Source organism: Hippocampus guttulatus, chromosome 20 (assembly GCF_054856545.1).
Source record: "Hippocampus guttulatus isolate MCC_2025c chromosome 20, RoL_Hgut_1.0, whole genome shotgun sequence".
NCBI classification, from domain to species: Eukaryota; Metazoa; Chordata; class Actinopteri; order Syngnathiformes; family Syngnathidae; genus Hippocampus; species Hippocampus guttulatus.
This window is the reverse complement of record NC_141280.1, coordinates 1,472,338-1,489,829: the sequence shown is the minus strand read 5'-3', so window position 1 is coordinate 1,489,829 and position 17,492 is coordinate 1,472,338. Positions and strand designations below refer to the sequence as shown.

General features: G+C 46.2%; 2 long non-coding RNA genes across 2 annotated transcripts; both read left to right on the top strand.

Annotated features, from left to right (window-relative positions):
* Positions 1–12,308: 12,308 nt before the first annotated feature.
* LOC147187438 (uncharacterized) lies at positions 12,309–12,864 on the top strand. Its single transcript, XR_015097692.1, has 3 exons — positions 12,309–12,473; positions 12,562–12,591; positions 12,727–12,864. It is a non-coding gene; the product is annotated as an uncharacterized LOC147187438 (long non-coding RNA).
* Positions 12,865–15,683: 2,819 nt separating this feature from the next.
* Positions 15,684–16,239, top strand: LOC147187437 (uncharacterized). Its single transcript, XR_015097691.1, has 3 exons — positions 15,684–15,848; positions 15,937–15,966; positions 16,102–16,239. It is a non-coding gene; the product is annotated as an uncharacterized LOC147187437 (long non-coding RNA).
* The last annotated feature ends 1,253 nt before the right edge of the window (positions 16,240–17,492 follow it).

Here is a 17,492-nt window from a genome sequence, read left to right as displayed (position 1 = left end):
CACCAATAAATACTGTGGCACAATTATCTTTTTCAGCCTGCCCCCTAAACTCTGCCGGAGGAACCGAGTGTCAATGTGAAGATTCCTTCACTTGGTCATGTGACATCTGCGACACGTATGGTGCATGCAGCAATGCCAGTTCATTCACCTGTGACTGCATCAACGGAATCCCTCCATTTGGGACGTTCTGTCAGCCAATCTCAAGTAAGTGCAGCTCTTGTGAATGTGACGATCAGGACATTGTTTTTTCCCTTTACAGAGTAATATATTTTTTACAACATTTGCTTCACAGCCATCGGCCCATGTCCACCACAGACCGAAGGTACTGTTCAAAGATATGGGATAATTCAGCATCGGAGATGTTTGGAACTGTTTTGAAGTATTGGGGGAAGAGGTTTGGATGACTGCATATGGAGTAACATTTTCTCCTGTCTCGTGCGACGCTACTCTGCTTCAGTGGACATTGTCCTCACGCTGGACACTCCAACCAACATGGAGCCATCAGAGATCATTAATCGGCTGAGGGACGCCGTGGCTAACGTCTCATCGGCTTTAGAGATAACTGATGATTTAACACTGTCAAGCTGGACCTTGTCCACAGGTGAGGCTTTCTGTCAGGTGATAGCGCTCCTCGACAAATGTAAGGAGCCGTTCTAATTCTGTTTTGAAATGGGTCACCAATAAATACTGTGGTGCAAATATCTTTTTCAGCCTGCCCCCTCAACTCTGCCGGAGGAACCGAATGTCAATGTGAAGATTCCTTCACTTGGTCATGTGACATCTGTGACACGTATGGTGCATGCAGCAATGCCAGTCCATTCACCTGTGACTGCATCAATGGAATCCCTCCATTTGGGACGTTCTGTCAGCCAATCTCAAGTAAGTGCAGCTCTTGTGAATGTGACGATCAGGACGTTGGTTTTTCCCTTTACAGACTCATATACTTTTTCTAACATTTACTCCACAGCCATCGGCCCATGTCCACCACCAACCGAAGGTACTGTTCAAAGATACGGGATAATTCAGCATCGGAGATGTTTGGAACTGTATTGAAGTATTGGGGGAAGAGGTTTGGATGACTGCATTTGGAGTAACATTTTCTCCTGTCTCCTGCGACGCTACTCTGCTTCAGTGGACATTGTCCTTACGGTGGACACTCCAACCAACATGGAGCCATCAGAGATCATTAAACGGCTGAAGGACGCCGTGGCTAACGTCTCATCGGCTTTAGAGATAACTGATGATTTAACACTGTCAAGCTGGACCTTGTCCACAGGTGAGGCTTTCTGTCAGGTGATAGCGCTCCTTGACAAATGTAAGGAACCGTTCTAAATTTGTTTTGAAATGGGTCACCAATAAATACTGTGGCACAAATATCTTTTTCAGCCTGCCCCCTAAACTCTGCCGGAGGAACCGAGTGTCAATGTGAAGATTCCTTCACTTGGTCATGTGACATCTGTGACACGTATGGTGCATGCAGCAATGCCAGTCCATTCACCTGTGACTGCATCAATGGAATCCCTCCATTTGGGACGTTCTGTCAGCCAATCTCAAGTAAGTGCAGCTCTTGTGAATGTGACGATCAGGACATTGGTTTTTCCCTTTACAGAGTAATATATTTTTTCCAACATTTGCTCCACAGCCATCGGCCCATGTCCACCACTGACCGAAGGTACTGTACAAAGATACGGGATAATTCAGCATCGGAGAAGTTTGGAAATGTTTTGAAGTATTGGGGGAAGAGGTTTGGATGACTGCATTTGGAGTAACATTTTCTCCTGTCTCCTGCGACGCTACTCTGCTTCAGTGGACATTGTCCTTACGGTGGACACTCCAACCAACATGGAGCCATCAGAGATCATTAAACGGCTGAAGGACGCCGTGGCTAACGTCTCATCGGCTTTAGAGATAACTGATGATTTAACACTGTCAAGCTGGACCTTGTCCACAGGTGAGGCTTTCTGTCAGGTGATCGGGCTCCTCGACAAATGTCAGGAGTCGTTCTAAATTTGTTTTGAAATGGGTCACCAATAAATACTGTGGCACAAATATCTTTTTCAGCCTGCCCCCTAAACTCTGCCGGAGGAACCGAGTGTCAATGTGAAGATTCCTTCACTTGGTCATGTGACATCTGTGACACGTATGGTGCATGCAGCAATGCCAGTCCATTCACCTGTGACTGCATCAATGGAATCCCTCCATTTGGGACGTTCTGTCAGCCAATCTCAAGTAAGTGCAGCTCTTGTGAATGTGACGATCAGGACATTGGTTTTTCCCTTTACAGAGTAATATATTTTTTCCAACATTTGCTCCACAGCCATCGGCCCATGTCCACCACTGACCGAAGGTACTGTACAAAGATACGGGATAATTCAGCATCGGAGATGTTTGGAACTGTTTTGAAGTATTGGGGGAAGAGGTTTGGATGACTGCATTTGGAGTAACATTTTCTCCTGTGTCCTGCGACGCTACTCTGCTTCAGTGGACATTGTCCTCACGGTGGACACTCCAACCAACATCGAGCCATCAGAGATCATTAATCGGCTGAGGGATGCGGTGGCTAACGTCTCATCTGCTTTAGAGATAACTGATGATTTAACACTGTCAAGCTGGACCTTGTCCACAGGTGAGGCTTTCTGTCAGGTGATCGGGCTCCTCGACAAATGTAAGGAGCCGTTCTAATTCTGTTTTGAAATGGGTCACCAATAAATACTGTGGCACAAATATCTTTTTCAGCCTGCCCCCTAAACTCTGCCGGAGGAACCGAGTGTCAATGTGAAGATTCCTTCACTTGGTCATGTGACATCTGCGACACGTATGGTGCATGCAGCAATGCCAGTCCATTCACCTGTGACTGCATCAATGGAATCCCTCCATTTGGGACGTTCTGTCAGCCAATCTCAAGTAAGTGCAGCTCTTATGACCGTGATGATCAGGACATTGGTTTTTCCCTTTACAGAGTAATATATTTTTTCCAACATTTGCTCCACAGCCATCGGCCCATGTCCACCACTGACCGAAGGTACTGTACAAAGATTCGGGATCATTCAGCATCGGACATGTCTGGAACTGTTTTGAAGTATTGGGGGAATAGGTTTGGATGACTGCATTTGGAGTAACATTTTCTCCTGTCTCCTGCGACGCTACTCTGCTTCAGTGGACATTGTCCTCACGGTGGACACTCCAACCAACATGGAGCCATCAGAGATCATTAATCGGCTGAGGGATGCCGTGGCTAACGTCTCATCTGCTTTAGAGATAACTGATGATTTAACACTGTCAAGCTGGACCTTGTCCACAGGTGAGGCTTTCTGTCAGGTGATAGCGCTCCTCGACAAATGTAAGGAGCCGTTCTAATTCAGTTTTGAAATGGGTCACCAATAAATACTGTGGCACAAATATCTTTTTCAGCCTGCCCCCTAAACTCTGCCGGAGGAACCGAGTGTCAATGTGAAGATTCCTTCACTTGGTCTTGTGACATCTGCGACACGTATGGTGCATGCAGCAATGCCAGTCCATTCACCTGTGACTGCATCAATGGAATCCCTCCATTTGGGACGTTCTGTCAGCCAATCTCAAGTAAGTGCAGCTCTTATGACCGTGACGCTCAGGACATTGGTTTTTCCCTTTACAGAGTAATATATTTTTTACAACATTTGCTCCACAGCCATCGGCCCATGTCTACCACTGACCGAAGGTACTGTACAAAGATACGGGATAATTCAGCATCGGAGATGTTTGGAACTGTTTTGAAGTATTGGGGGAAGAGGTTTGGATGACTGCATTTGGAGTAACATTTTCTCCTGTCTCCTGCGACGCTACTCTGCTTCAGTGGACATTGTCCTCACGGTGGACACTCCAACCAACATCGAGCCATCAGAGATCATTAATCGGCTGAGGGATGCCGTAGCTAACGTCTCATCTGCTTTAGAGATAACTGATGATTTAACACTGTCAAGCTGGACCTTGTCCACAGGTGAGGCTTTCTGTCAGGTGATCGGGCTCCTCGACAAATGTAAGGAGCCGTTCTAATTCTGTTTTGAAATGGGTCACCAATAAATACTGTGGCGCAAATATCTTTTTCAGCCTGCCCCCTAAACTCTGCCGGAGGAACCGAGTGTCAATGTGAAGATTCCTTCACTTGGTCATGTGACATCTGTGACACGTATGGTGCATGCAGCAATGCCAGTCCATTCACCTGTGACTGCATCAATGGAATCCCTCCATTTGGGACGTTCTGTCAGCCAATCTCAAGTAAGTGCAGCTCTTGTGAATGTGAAGATCAGGACATTGGTTTTTCCCTTTACAGAGTAATATATTTTTTCCAACATTTGCTCCACAGCCATCGGCCCATGTCAACCACTGACCGAAGGTACTGTACAAAGATACGGGATGATTCAGCATCGGAGATGTTTGGAACTGTTTTGAAGTATTGGGGGAAGAGGTTTGGATGACTGCATTTGGAGTAACATTTTCTCCTGTCTCCTGCGACTCTACTCTGCTTCAGTGGACATTGTCCTCACGGTGGACACTCCAACCAACATGGAGCCATCAGAGATCATTAATCGGCTGAGGGACGCCGTGGCTAACGTCTCATCGGCTTTAGAGATAACTGATGATTTAACACTGTCAAGCTGGACCTTGTCCACAGGTGAGGCTTTCTGTCAGGTGATAGCGCTCCTCGACAAATGTAAGGAGCCATTCTAATTCTTTTTTGAAAATGGTCACCAATAAATACTGTGGTGCAAATATCCTTTTCAGCCTGCCCCCTAAACTCTGCCGGAGGAACCGAATGTCAATGTGAAGATTCCTTCACTTGGTCATGTGACATCTGCGACACGTATGGTGCATGCAGCAATGCCAGTCCATTCACCTGTGACTGCATCAATGGAATCCCTCCATTTGGGACATTCTGTCAGCCAATCTCAAGTAAGTGCAGCTCTTGTGAATGTGACCATCAGGACATTGGTTTTTCCCTTTACAGAGTAATATATTTTTTCCAACATTTACTCCACAGCCATCGGCCCATGTCCACCACTGACCGAAGGTACTGTACAAAGATACGGGATAATTCAGCATCGGAGATGTTTGGAACTGTTTTGAAGTATTGGGGGAAGAGGTTTGGATGACTGCATTTGAAGTAACATTTTCTCCTGTCTCCTGTGACGCTACTCTGCTTCAGTGGACATTGTCCTCACGGTGGACACTCCAACCAACATGGAGCCATCAGAGATCATTAATCGGCTGAGGGATGCCGTGGCTAACGTCTCATCTGCTTTAGAGATAACTGATGATTTAACACTGTCAAGCTGGACCTTGTCCACAGGTGAGGCTTTCTGTCAGGTGATAGCGCTCCTTGACAAATGTAAGGAGCCGTTCTAAATTTGTTTTGAAATGGGTCACCAATAAATACTGTGGCACAAATATCTTTTTCAGCCTGCCCCCTAAACTCTGCCGGAGGAACCGAGTGTCAATGTGAAGATTCCTTCACTTGGTCATGTGACATCTGCGACACGTATGGTGCATGCAGCAATGCCAGTCCATTCACCTGTGACTGCATCAATGGAATCCCTCCATTTGGGACGTTCTGTCAGCCAATCTCAAGCAAGTGCAGCTCTTATGACCGTGATGATCAGGACATTGGTTTTTCCCTTTACAGAGTAATATATTTTTTACAACATTTGCTTCACAGCCATCGGCCCATGTCCACCACTGACCGAAGGTACTGTACAAAGATTCGGGATAATTCAGCATCGGACATGTCTGGAACTGTTTTGAAGTATTGGGGGAATAGGTTTGGATGACTGCATTTGGAGTAACATTTTCTCCTGTCTCCTGCGACGCTACTCTGCTTCAGTGGACATTGTCCTCACGGTGGACACTCCAACCAACATGGAGCCATCAGAGATCATTAATCGGCTGAGGGATGCCGTGGCTAACGTCTCATCTGCTTTAGAGATAACTGATGATTTAACACTGTCAAGCTGGACCTTGTCCACAGGTGAGGCTTTCTGTCAGGTGATAGCGCTCCTCGACAAATGTAAGGAGCCGTTCTAATTCTGTTTTGAAATGGGTCACCAATAAATACTGTGGTGCAAATATCTTTTTCAGCCTGCCCCCTAAACTCTGCCGGAGGAACCGAATGTCAATGTGAAGATTCCTTCACTTGGTCATGTGACATCTGCGACACGTATGGTGCATGCAGCAATGCCAGTCCATTCACCTGTGACTGCATCAATGGAATCCCTCCATTTGGGACGTTCTGTCAGCCAATCTCAAGTAAGTGCAGCTCTTGTGAATGTGACGATCAGGACATTGGTTTTTCCCTTTACAGAGTAAGATATTTTTTCCAACATTTGCTCCACAGCCATCGGCCCATGTCCACCACTGACCGAAGGTACTGTACAAAGATACGGGATAATTCAGCATCGGAGAAGTTTGGAAATGTTTTGAAGTATTGGGGGAAGAGGTTTGGATGACTGCATTTGGAGTAACATTTTCTCCTGTCTCCTGCGACGCTACTCTGCTTCAGTGGACATTGTCCTTACGGTGGACACTCCAACCAACATGGAGCCATCAGAGATCATTAAACGGCTGAAGGACGCCGTGGCTAACGTCTCATCGGCTTTAGAGATAACTGATGATTTAACACTGTCAAGCTGGACCTTGTCCACAGGTGAGGCTTTCTGTCAGGTGATCGGGCTCCTCGACAAATGTCAGGAGTCGTTCTAAATTTGTTTTGAAATGGGTCACCAATAAATACTGTGGCACAAATATCTTTTTCAGCCTGCCCCCTAAACTCTGCCGGAGGAACCGAGTGTCAATGTGAAGATTCCTTCACTTGGTCATGTGACATCTGTGACACGTATGGTGCATGCAGCAATGCCAGTCCATTCACCTGTGACTGCATCAATGGAATCCCTCCATTTGGGACGTTCTGTCAGCCAATCTCAAGTAAGTGCAGCTCTTGTGAATGTGACGATCAGGACATTGGTTTTTCCCTTTACAGAGTAATATATTTTTTCCAACATTTGCTCCACAGCCATCGGCCCATGTCCACCACTGACCGAAGGTACTGTACAAAGATACGGGATAATTCAGCATCGGAGAAGTTTGGAAATGTTTTGAAGTATTGGGGGAATAGGTTTGGATGACTGCATTTGAAGTAACATTTTCTCCTGTCTCCTGTGACGCTACTCTGCTTCAGTGGACATTGTCCTCACGGTGGACACTCCAACCAACATGGAGCCATCAGAGATCATTAATCGGCTGAGGGATGCCGTGGCTAACGTCTCATCTGCTTTAGAGATAACTGATGATTTAACACTGTCAAGCTGGACCTTGTCCACAGGTGAGGCTTTCTGTCAGGTGATAGCGCTCCTTGACAAATGTAAGGAGCCGTTCTAAATTTGTTTTGAAATGGGTCACCAATAAATACTGTGGCACAAATATCTTTTTCAGCCTGCCCCCTAAACTCTGCCGGAGGAACCGAGTGTCAATGTGAAGATTCCTTCACTTGGTCATGTGACATCTGTGACACGTATGGTGCATGCAGCAATGCCAGTCCATTCACCTGTGACTGCATCAATGGAATCCCTCCATTTGGGACGTTCTGTCAGCCAATCTCAAGTAAGTGCAGCTCTTGTGAATGTGACGATCAGGACATTGGTTTTTCCCTTTACAGAGTAATATATTTTTTCCAACATTTGCTCCACAGCCATCGGCCCATGTCCACCACTGACCGAAGGTACTGTACAAAGATACGGGATAATTCAGCATCGGAGAAGTTTGGAAATGTTTTGAAGTATTGGGAGAATAGGTTTGGATGACTGCATTTGAAGTAACATTTTCTCCTGTCTCCTGTGACGCTACTCTGCTTCAGTGGACATTGTCCTCAAGGTGGACACTCCAACCAACATGGAGCCATCAGAGATCATTAATCGGCTGAGGGATGCCGTGGCTAACGTCTCATCTGCTTTAGAGATAACTGATGATTTAACACTGTCAAGCTGGACCTTGTCCACAGGTGAGGCTTACTGTCAGGTGATAGCGCTCCTTGACAAATGTAAGGAGCCGTTCTAAATTTGTTTTGAAATGGGTCACCAATAAATAATGCATTTTATTTAAAAGCGCCTTTCATGCCACCCAAGGACACTGTACAGACAATAAGAAAATACAATGTAAAAATTAGTAAACGAGATATTATATAAAAACAGGACAAAAAATAAATACTGTGGCACAAATATCTTTTTCAGCCTGCCCCCTAAACTCTGCCGGAGGAACCGAGTGTCAATGTGAAGATTCCTTCACTTGGTCATGTGACATCTGCGACACGTATGGTGCATGCAGCAATGCCAGTCCATTCACCTGTGACTGCATCAATGGAATCCCTCCATTTGGGACGTTCTGTCAGCCAATCTCAAGCAAGTGCAGCTCTTATGACCGCGATGATCAGGACATTGGTTTTTCCCTTTACAGAGTAATATATTTTTTACAACATTTGCTTCACAGCCATCGGCCCATGTCCACCACTGACCGAAGGTACTGTACAAAGATTCGGGATAATTCAGCATCGGACATGTCTGGAACTGTTTTGAAGTATTGGGGGAATAGGTTTGGATGACTGCATTTGGAGTAACATTTTCTCCTGTCTCCTGCGACGCTACTCTGCTTCAGTGGACATTGTCCTCACGGTGGACACTCCAACCAACATGGAGCCATCAGAGATCATTAATCGGCTGAGGGATGCCGTGGCTAACGTCTCATCTGCTTTAGAGATAACTGATGATTTAACACTGTCAAGCTGGACCTTGTCCACAGGTGAGGCTTTCTGTCAGGTGATAGCGCTCCTCGACAAATGTAAGGAGCCGTTCTAATTCTTTTTTGAAATGGGTCACCAATAAATACTGTGGTGCAAATATCTTTTTCAGCCTGCCCCCTAAACTCTGCCGGAGGAACCGAATGTCAATGTGAAGATTCCTTCACTTGGTCATGTGACATCTGCGACATCTATGGTGCATGCAGCAATGCCAGTCCATTCACCTGTGACTGCATCAATGGAATCCCTCCATTTGGGACGTTCTGTCAGCCAATCTCAAGTAAGTGCAGCTCTTGTGAATGTGACCATCAGGACATTGGTTTTTCCCTTTACAGAGTGATATATTTTTTCCAACATTTGCTCCACAGCCATCGGCCCATGTCCACCACTGACCGAAGGTACTGTACAAAGATACGGGATAATTCAGCATCGGAGATGTTTGGAACTGTTTTGAAGTATTGGGGGAAGAGGTTTGGATGACTGCATTTGGAGTAACATTTTCTCCTGTCTCCTGCGACGCTACTCTGCTTCAGTGGACATTGTCCTCACGGTGGACACTCCAACCAACATTGAGCCATCAGAGATCATTAATCGGCTGAGGGATGCCGTGGCTAACGTCTCATCTGCTTTAGAGATAACTGATGATTTAACACTGTCAAGCTGGACCTTGTCCACAGGTGAGGCTTTCTGTCAGGTGATCGGGCTCCTCGACAAATGTAAGGAGCCGTTCTAATTCTGTTTTGAAATGGGTCACCAATAAATACTGTGGCTCAAATATCTTTTTCAGCCTGCCCCCTAAACTCTGCCGGAGGAACCGAATGTCAATGTGAAGATTCCTTCACTTGGTCATGTGACATCTGCGACACGTATGGTGCATGCAGCAATGCCAGTCATTTCACCTGTGACTGCATCAATGGAATCCCTCCATTTGGGAAGTTCTGTCAGCCAATCTCAAGCAAGTGCAGCTCTTATAACCGTGATGATCAGGACATTGGTTTTTCCCTTTACAGAGTAATATATTTTTTACAACATTTGCTTCACAGCCATCGGCCCATGTCCACCACTGACCGAAGGTACTGTACAAAGATTCGGGATAATTCAGCATCGGACATGTCTGGAACTGTTTTGAAGTATTGGGGGAATAGGTTTGGATGACTGCATTTGGAGTAACATTTTCTCCTGTCTCCTGCGACGCTACTCTGCTTCAGTGGACATTGTCCTCACGGTGGACACTCCAACCAACATGGAGCCATCAGAGATCATTAATCGGCTGAGGGATGCCGTGGCTAACGTCTCATCTGCTTTAGAGATAACTGATGATTTAACACTGTCAAGCTGGACCTTGTCCACAGGTGAGGCTTTCTGTCAGGTGATAGCGCTCCTCGACAAATGTAAGGAGCCGTTCTAATTCTTTTTTGAAATGGGTCACCAATAAATACTGTCGTGCAAATATCTTTTTCAGCCTGCCCCCTAAACTCTGCCGGAGGAACCAAATGTCAATGTGAAGATTCCTTCACTTGGTCATGTGACATCTGCGACACGTATGGTGCATGCAGCAATGCCAGTCCATTCACCTGTGACTGCATCAATGGAATCCCTCCATTTGGGACGTTCTGTCAGCCAATCTCAAGTAAGTGCAGCTCTTGTGAATGTGACCATCAGGACATTGGGTTTTCCCTTTACAGAGTGATATATTTTTTCCAACATTTGCTCCACAGCCATCGGCCCATGTCCACCACTGACCGAAGGTACTGTACAAAGATACGGGATAATTCAGCATCGGAGATGTTTGGAACTGTTTTGAAGTATTGGGGGAAGAGGTTTGGATGACTGCATTTGGAGTAACATTTTCTCCTGTCTCCTGCGACGCTACTCTGCTTCAGTGGACATTGTCCTCACGGTGGACACTCCAACCAGCATGGAGCCATCAGAGATCATTAATCGGCTGAGGGACGCCGTGGCTAACGTCTCATCGGCTTTAGAGATAACTGATGATTTAACACTGTCAAGCTGGACCTTGTCCACAGGTGAGGCTTTCTGTCAGGTGATAGCGCTCCTCGACAAATGTCAGGAGCCGTTCTAATTCTGTTTTGAAATAGGTCACCAATAAATACTGTGGTGCAAATATCTTTTTCAGCCTGCCCCCTAAACTCTGCCGGAGGAACCGAATGTCAATGTGAAGATTCCTTCACTTGGTCATGTGACATCTGCGACACGTATGGTGCATGCAGCAATGCCAGTCCATTCACCTGTGACTGCATCAATGGAATCCCTCCATTTGGGAAGTTCTGTCAGCCAATCTCAAGCAAGTGCAGCTCTTATGACTGTGATGATCAGGACATTGGTTTTTCCCTTTACAGAGTAATATATTTTTTCCAACATTTGCTCCACAGCCATCGGCCCATGTCCACCACTGACCGAAGGTACTGTACAAAGATTTGGGATAATTCAGCATCGGACATGTCTGGAACTGTTTTGAAGTATTTGGGGAAGAGGTTTGGATGACTGCATTTGGAGTAACATTTTCTCCTGTCTCCTGCGACGCTACTCTGCTTCAGTGGACATTGTCCTCACAGTGGACACTCCAACCAACATGGAGCCATCAGAGATCATTAATCGGCTGAGGGATGCCGTGGCTAACGTCTCATCTGCTTTAGAGATAACTGATGATTTAACACTGTCAAGCTGGACCTTGTCCACAGGTGAGGCTTTCTGTCAGGTGATCGGGCTCCTCGACAAATGTAAGGAGCCGTTCTAATTCTGTTTTGAAATGGGTCACCAATAAATACTGTGGTGCAAATATCTTTTTCAGCCTGCCCCCTCAACTCTGCCGGAGGAACCGAATGTCAATGTGAAGATTCCTTCACTTGGTCATGTGACATCTGCGATACGTATGGTGCATGCAGCAATGCCAGTCCATTCACCTGTGACTGCATCAATGGAATCCCTCCATTTGGGAAGTTCTGTCAGCCAATCTCAAGCAAGTGCAGCTCTTATGACCGTGATGATCAGGACATTGGTTTTTCCCTTTACAGAGTAATATATTTTTTACAACATTTGCTTCACAGCCATCGGCCCATGTCCACCACTGACCGAAGGTACTGTACAAAGATTCGGGATAATTCAGCATCGGACATGTCTGGAACTGTTTTGAAGTATTGGGGGAATAGGTTTGGATGACTGCATTTGGAGTAACATTTTCTCCTGTCTCCTGCGACGCTACTGTGCTTCAGTGGACATTGTCCTCACGGTGGACACTCCAACCAACATGGAGCCATCAAAGATCATTAATCGGCTGAGGGATGCCGTGGCTAACGTCTCATCTGCTTTAGAGATAACTGATGATTTAACACTGTCAAGCTGGACCTTGTCCACAGGTGAGGCTTTCTGTCAGGTGATAGCGCTCCTCGACAAATGTAAGGAGCCGTTCTAATTCTTTTTTGAAATGGGTCACCAATAAATACTGTGGTGCAAATATCTTTTTCAGCCTGCCCCCTAAACTCTGCCGGAGGAACCGAATGTCAATGTGAAGATTCCTTCACTTGGTCATGTGACATCTGCGACATCTATGGTGCATGCAGCAATGCCAGTCCATTCACCTGTGACTGCATCAATGGAATCCCTCCATTTGGGACGTTCTGTCAGCCAATCTCAAGTAAGTGCAGCTCTTGTGAATGTGACCATCAGGACATTGGTTTTTCCCTTTACAGAGTGATATATTTTTTCCAACATTTGCTCCACAGCCATCGGCCCATGTCCGCCACTGACCGAAGGTACTGTACAAAGATACGGGATAATTCAGCATCGGAGATGTTTGGAACTGTTTTGAAGTATTGGGGGAAGAGGTTTGGATGACTGCATTTGGAGTAACATTTTCTCCTGTCTCCTGCGACGCTACTCTGCTTCAGTGGACATTGTCCTCACGGTGGACACTCCAACCAACATGGAGCCATCAGAGATCATTAATCGGCTGAGGGATGCCGTGGCTAACGTCTCATCTGCTTTAGAGATAACTGATGATTTAACACTGTCAAGCTGGACCTTGTCCACAGGTGAGGCTTTCTGTCAGGTGATCGGGCTCCTCGACAAATGTAAGGAGCCGTTCTGATTCTGTTTTGAAATGGGTCACCAATAAATACTGTGGTGCAAATATCTTTTTCAGCCTGCCCCCTAAACTCTGCCGGAGGAACCGAATGTCAATGTGAAGATTCCTTCACTTGGTCATGTGACATCTGCGATACGTATGGTGCATGCAGCAATGCCAGTCCATTCACCTGTGACTGCATCAATGGAATCCCTCCATTTGGGAAGTTCTGTCAGCCAATCTCAAGCAAGTGCAGCTCTTATGACCGTGATGATCAGGACATTGGTTTTTCCCTTTACAGAGTAATATATTTTTTCCAACATTTGCTTCACAGCCATCGGCCCATGTCCACCACTGACCGAAGGTACTGTACAAAGATTCGGGATAATTCAGCATCGGACATGTCTGGAACTGTTTTGAAGTATTGGGAGAATAGGTTTGGATGACTGCATTTGGAGTAACATTTTCTCCTGTCTCCTGCGACGCTACTGTGCTTCAGTGGACATTGTCCTCACGGTGGACACTCCAACCAACATGGAGCCATCAGAGATCATTAATCGGCTGAGGGATGCCGTGGCTAACGTCTCATCTGCTTTAGAGATAACTGATGATTTAACACTGTCAAGCTGGACCTTGTCCACAGGTGAGGCTTTCTGTCAGGTGATAGCGCTCCTCGACAAATGTAAGGAGCCGTTCTAATTCTTTTTTGAAATGGGTCACCAATAAATACTGTGGTGCAAATATCTTTTTCAGCCTGCCCCCTAAACTCTGCCGGAGGAACCGAATGTCAATGTGAAGATTCCTTCACTTGGTCATGTGACATCTGCGACACGTATGGTGCATGCAGCAATGCCAGTCCATTCACCTGTGACTGCATCAATGGAATCCCTCCATTTGGGACGTTCTGTCAGCCAATCTCAAGTAAGTGCAGCTCTTGTGAATGTGACCATCAGGACATTGGTTTTTCCCTTTACAGAGTGATATATTTTTTCCAACATTTGCTCCACAGCCATCGGCCCATGTCCACCACTGACCGAAGGTACTGTACAAAGATACGGGATAATTCAGCATCGGAGATGTTTGGATCTGTTTTGAAGTATTGGGGGAAGAGGTTTGGATGACTGCATTTGGAGTAACATTTTCTCCTGTCTCCTGCGACGCTACTCTGCTTCAGTGGACATTGTCCTCACGGTGGACACTCCAACCAACATGGAGCCATCAGAGATCATTAATCTGCTGAGGGATGCCGTGGCTAACGTCTCATCTGCTTTAGAGATAACTGATGATTTAACACTGTCAAGCTGGACCTTGTCCACAGGTGAGGCTTTCTGTCAGGTGATAGCGCTCCTTGACAAATGTAAGGAGCCGTTCTAAATTTGTTATAAAATGGGTCACCAATAAATACTGTGGCACAAATATCTTTTTCAGCCTGCCCCCTAAACTCTGCCGGAGGAACCGAGTGTCAATGTGAAGATTCCTTCACTTGGTCATGTGACATCTGCGACACGTATGGTGCATGCAGCAATGCCAGTCCATTCACCTGTGACTGCATCAATGGAATCCCTCCATTTGGGAAGTTCTGTCAGCCAATCTCAAGCAAGTGCAGCTCTTATGACTGTGATGATCAGGACATTGGTTTTTCCCTTTACAGAGTAATATATTTTTTCCAACATTTGCTCCACAGCCATCGGCCCATGTCCACCACTGACCGAAGGTACTGTACAAAGATTTGGGATAATTCAGCATCGGACATGTCTGGAACTGTTTTGAAGTATTTGGGGAAGAGGTTTGGATGACTGCATTTGGAGTAACATTTTCTCCTGTCTCCTGCGACGCTACTCTGCTTCAGTGGACATTGTCCTCACAGTGGACACTCCAACCAACATGGAGCCATCAGAGATCATTAATCGGCTGAGGGATGCCGTGGCTAACGTCTCATCTGCTTTAGAGATAACTGATGATTTAACACTGTCAAGCTGGACCTTGTCCACAGGTGAGGCTTTCTGTCAGGTGATCGGGCTCCTCGACAAATGTAAGGAGCCGTTCTAATTCTGTTTTGAAATGGGTCACCAATAAATACTGTGGTGCAAATATCTTTTTCAGCCTGCCCCCTCAACTCTGCCGGAGGAACCGAATGTCAATGTGAAGATTCCTTCACTTGGTCATGTGACATCTGCGATACGTATGGTGCATGCAGCAATGCCAGTCCATTCACCTGTGACTGCATCAATGGAATCCCTCCATTTGGGAAGTTCTGTCAGCCAATCTCAAGCAAGTGCAGCTCTTATGACCGTGATGATCAGGACATTGGTTTTTCCCTTTACAGAGTAATATATTTTTTACAACATTTGCTTCACAGCCATCGGCCCATGTCCACCACTGACCGAAGGTACTGTACAAAGATTCGGGATAATTCAGCATCGGACATGTCTGGAACTGTTTTGAAGTATTGGGGGAATAGGTTTGGATGACTGCATTTGGAGTAACATTTTCTCCTGTCTCCTGCGACGCTACTGTGCTTCAGTGGACATTGTCCTCACGGTGGACACTCCAACCAACATGGAGCCATCAAAGATCATTAATCGGCTGAGGGATGCCGTGGCTAACGTCTCATCTGCTTTAGAGATAACTGATGATTTAACACTGTCAAGCTGGACCTTGTCCACAGGTGAGGCTTTCTGTCAGGTGATAGCGCTCCTCGACAAATGTAAGGAGCCGTTCTAATTCTTTTTTGAAATGGGTCACCAATAAATACTGTGGTGCAAATATCTTTTTCAGCCTGCCCCCTAAACTCTGCCGGAGGAACCGAATGTCAATGTGAAGATTCCTTCACTTGGTCATGTGACATCTGCGACATCTATGGTGCATGCAGCAATGCCAGTCCATTCACCTGTGACTGCATCAATGGAATCCCTCCATTTGGGACGTTCTGTCAGCCAATCTCAAGTAAGTGCAGCTCTTGTGAATGTGACCATCAGGACATTGGTTTTTCCCTTTACAGAGTGATATATTTTTTCCAACATTTGCTCCACAGCCATCGGCCCATGTCCGCCACTGACCGAAGGTACTGTACAAAGATACGGGATAATTCAGCATCGGAGATGTTTGGAACTGTTTTGAAGTATTGGGGGAAGAGGTTTGGATGACTGCATTTGGAGTAACATTTTCTCCTGTCTCCTGCGACGCTACTCTGCTTCAGTGGACATTGTCCTCACGGTGGACACTCCAACCAACATGGAGCCATCAGAGATCATTAATCGGCTGAGGGATGCCGTGGCTAACGTCTCATCTGCTTTAGAGATAACTGATGATTTAACACTGTCAAGCTGGACCTTGTCCACAGGTGAGGCTTTCTGTCAGGTGATCGGGCTCCTCGACAAATGTAAGGAGCCGTTCTGATTCTGTTTTGAAATGGGTCACCAATAAATACTGTGGTGCAAATATCTTTTTCAGCCTGCCCCCTAAACTCTGCCGGAGGAACCGAATGTCAATGTGAAGATTCCTTCACTTGGTCATGTGACATCTGCGATACGTATGGTGCATGCAGCAATGCCAGTCCATTCACCTGTGACTGCATCAATGGAATCCCTCCATTTGGGAAGTTCTGTCAGCCAATCTCAAGCAAGTGCAGCTCTTATGACCGTGATGATCAGGACATTGGTTTTTCCCTTTACAGAGTAATATATTTTTTCCAACATTTGCTTCACAGCCATCGGCCCATGTCCACCACTGACCGAAGGTACTGTACAAAGATTCGGGATAATTCAGCATCGGACATGTCTGGAACTGTTTTGAAGTATTGGGAGAATAGGTTTGGATGACTGCATTTGGAGTAACATTTTCTCCTGTCTCCTGCGACGCTACTGTGCTTCAGTGGACATTGTCCTCACGGTGGACACTCCAACCAACATGGAGCCATCAGAGATCATTAATCGGCTGAGGGATGCCGTGGCTAACGTCTCATCTGCTTTAGAGATAACTGATGATTTAACACTGTCAAGCTGGACCTTGTCCACAGGTGAGGCTTTCTGTCAGGTGATAGCGCTCCTCGACAAATGTAAGGAGCCGTTCTAATTCTTTTTTGAAATGGGTCACCAATAAATACTGTGGTGCAAATATCTTTTTCAGCCTGCCCCCTAAACTCTGCCGGAGGAACCGAATGTCAATGTGAAGATTCCTTCACTTGGTCATGTGACATCTGCGACACGTATGGTGCATGCAGCAATGCCAGTCCATTCACCTGTGACTGCATCAATGGAATCCCTCCATTTGGGACGTTCTGTCAGCCAATCTCAAGTAAGTGCAGCTCTTGTGAATGTGACCATCAGGACATTGGTTTTTCCCTTTACAGAGTGATATATTTTTTCCAACATTTGCTCCACAGCCATCGGCCCATGTCCACCACTGACCGAAGGTACTGTACAAAGATACGGGATAATTCAGCATCGGAGATGTTTGGATCTGTTTTGAAGTATTGGGGGAAGAGGTTTGGATGACTGCATTTGGAGTAACATTTTCTCCTGTCTCCTGCGACGCTACTCTGCTTCAGTGGACATTGTCCTCACGGTGGACACTCCAACCAACATGGAG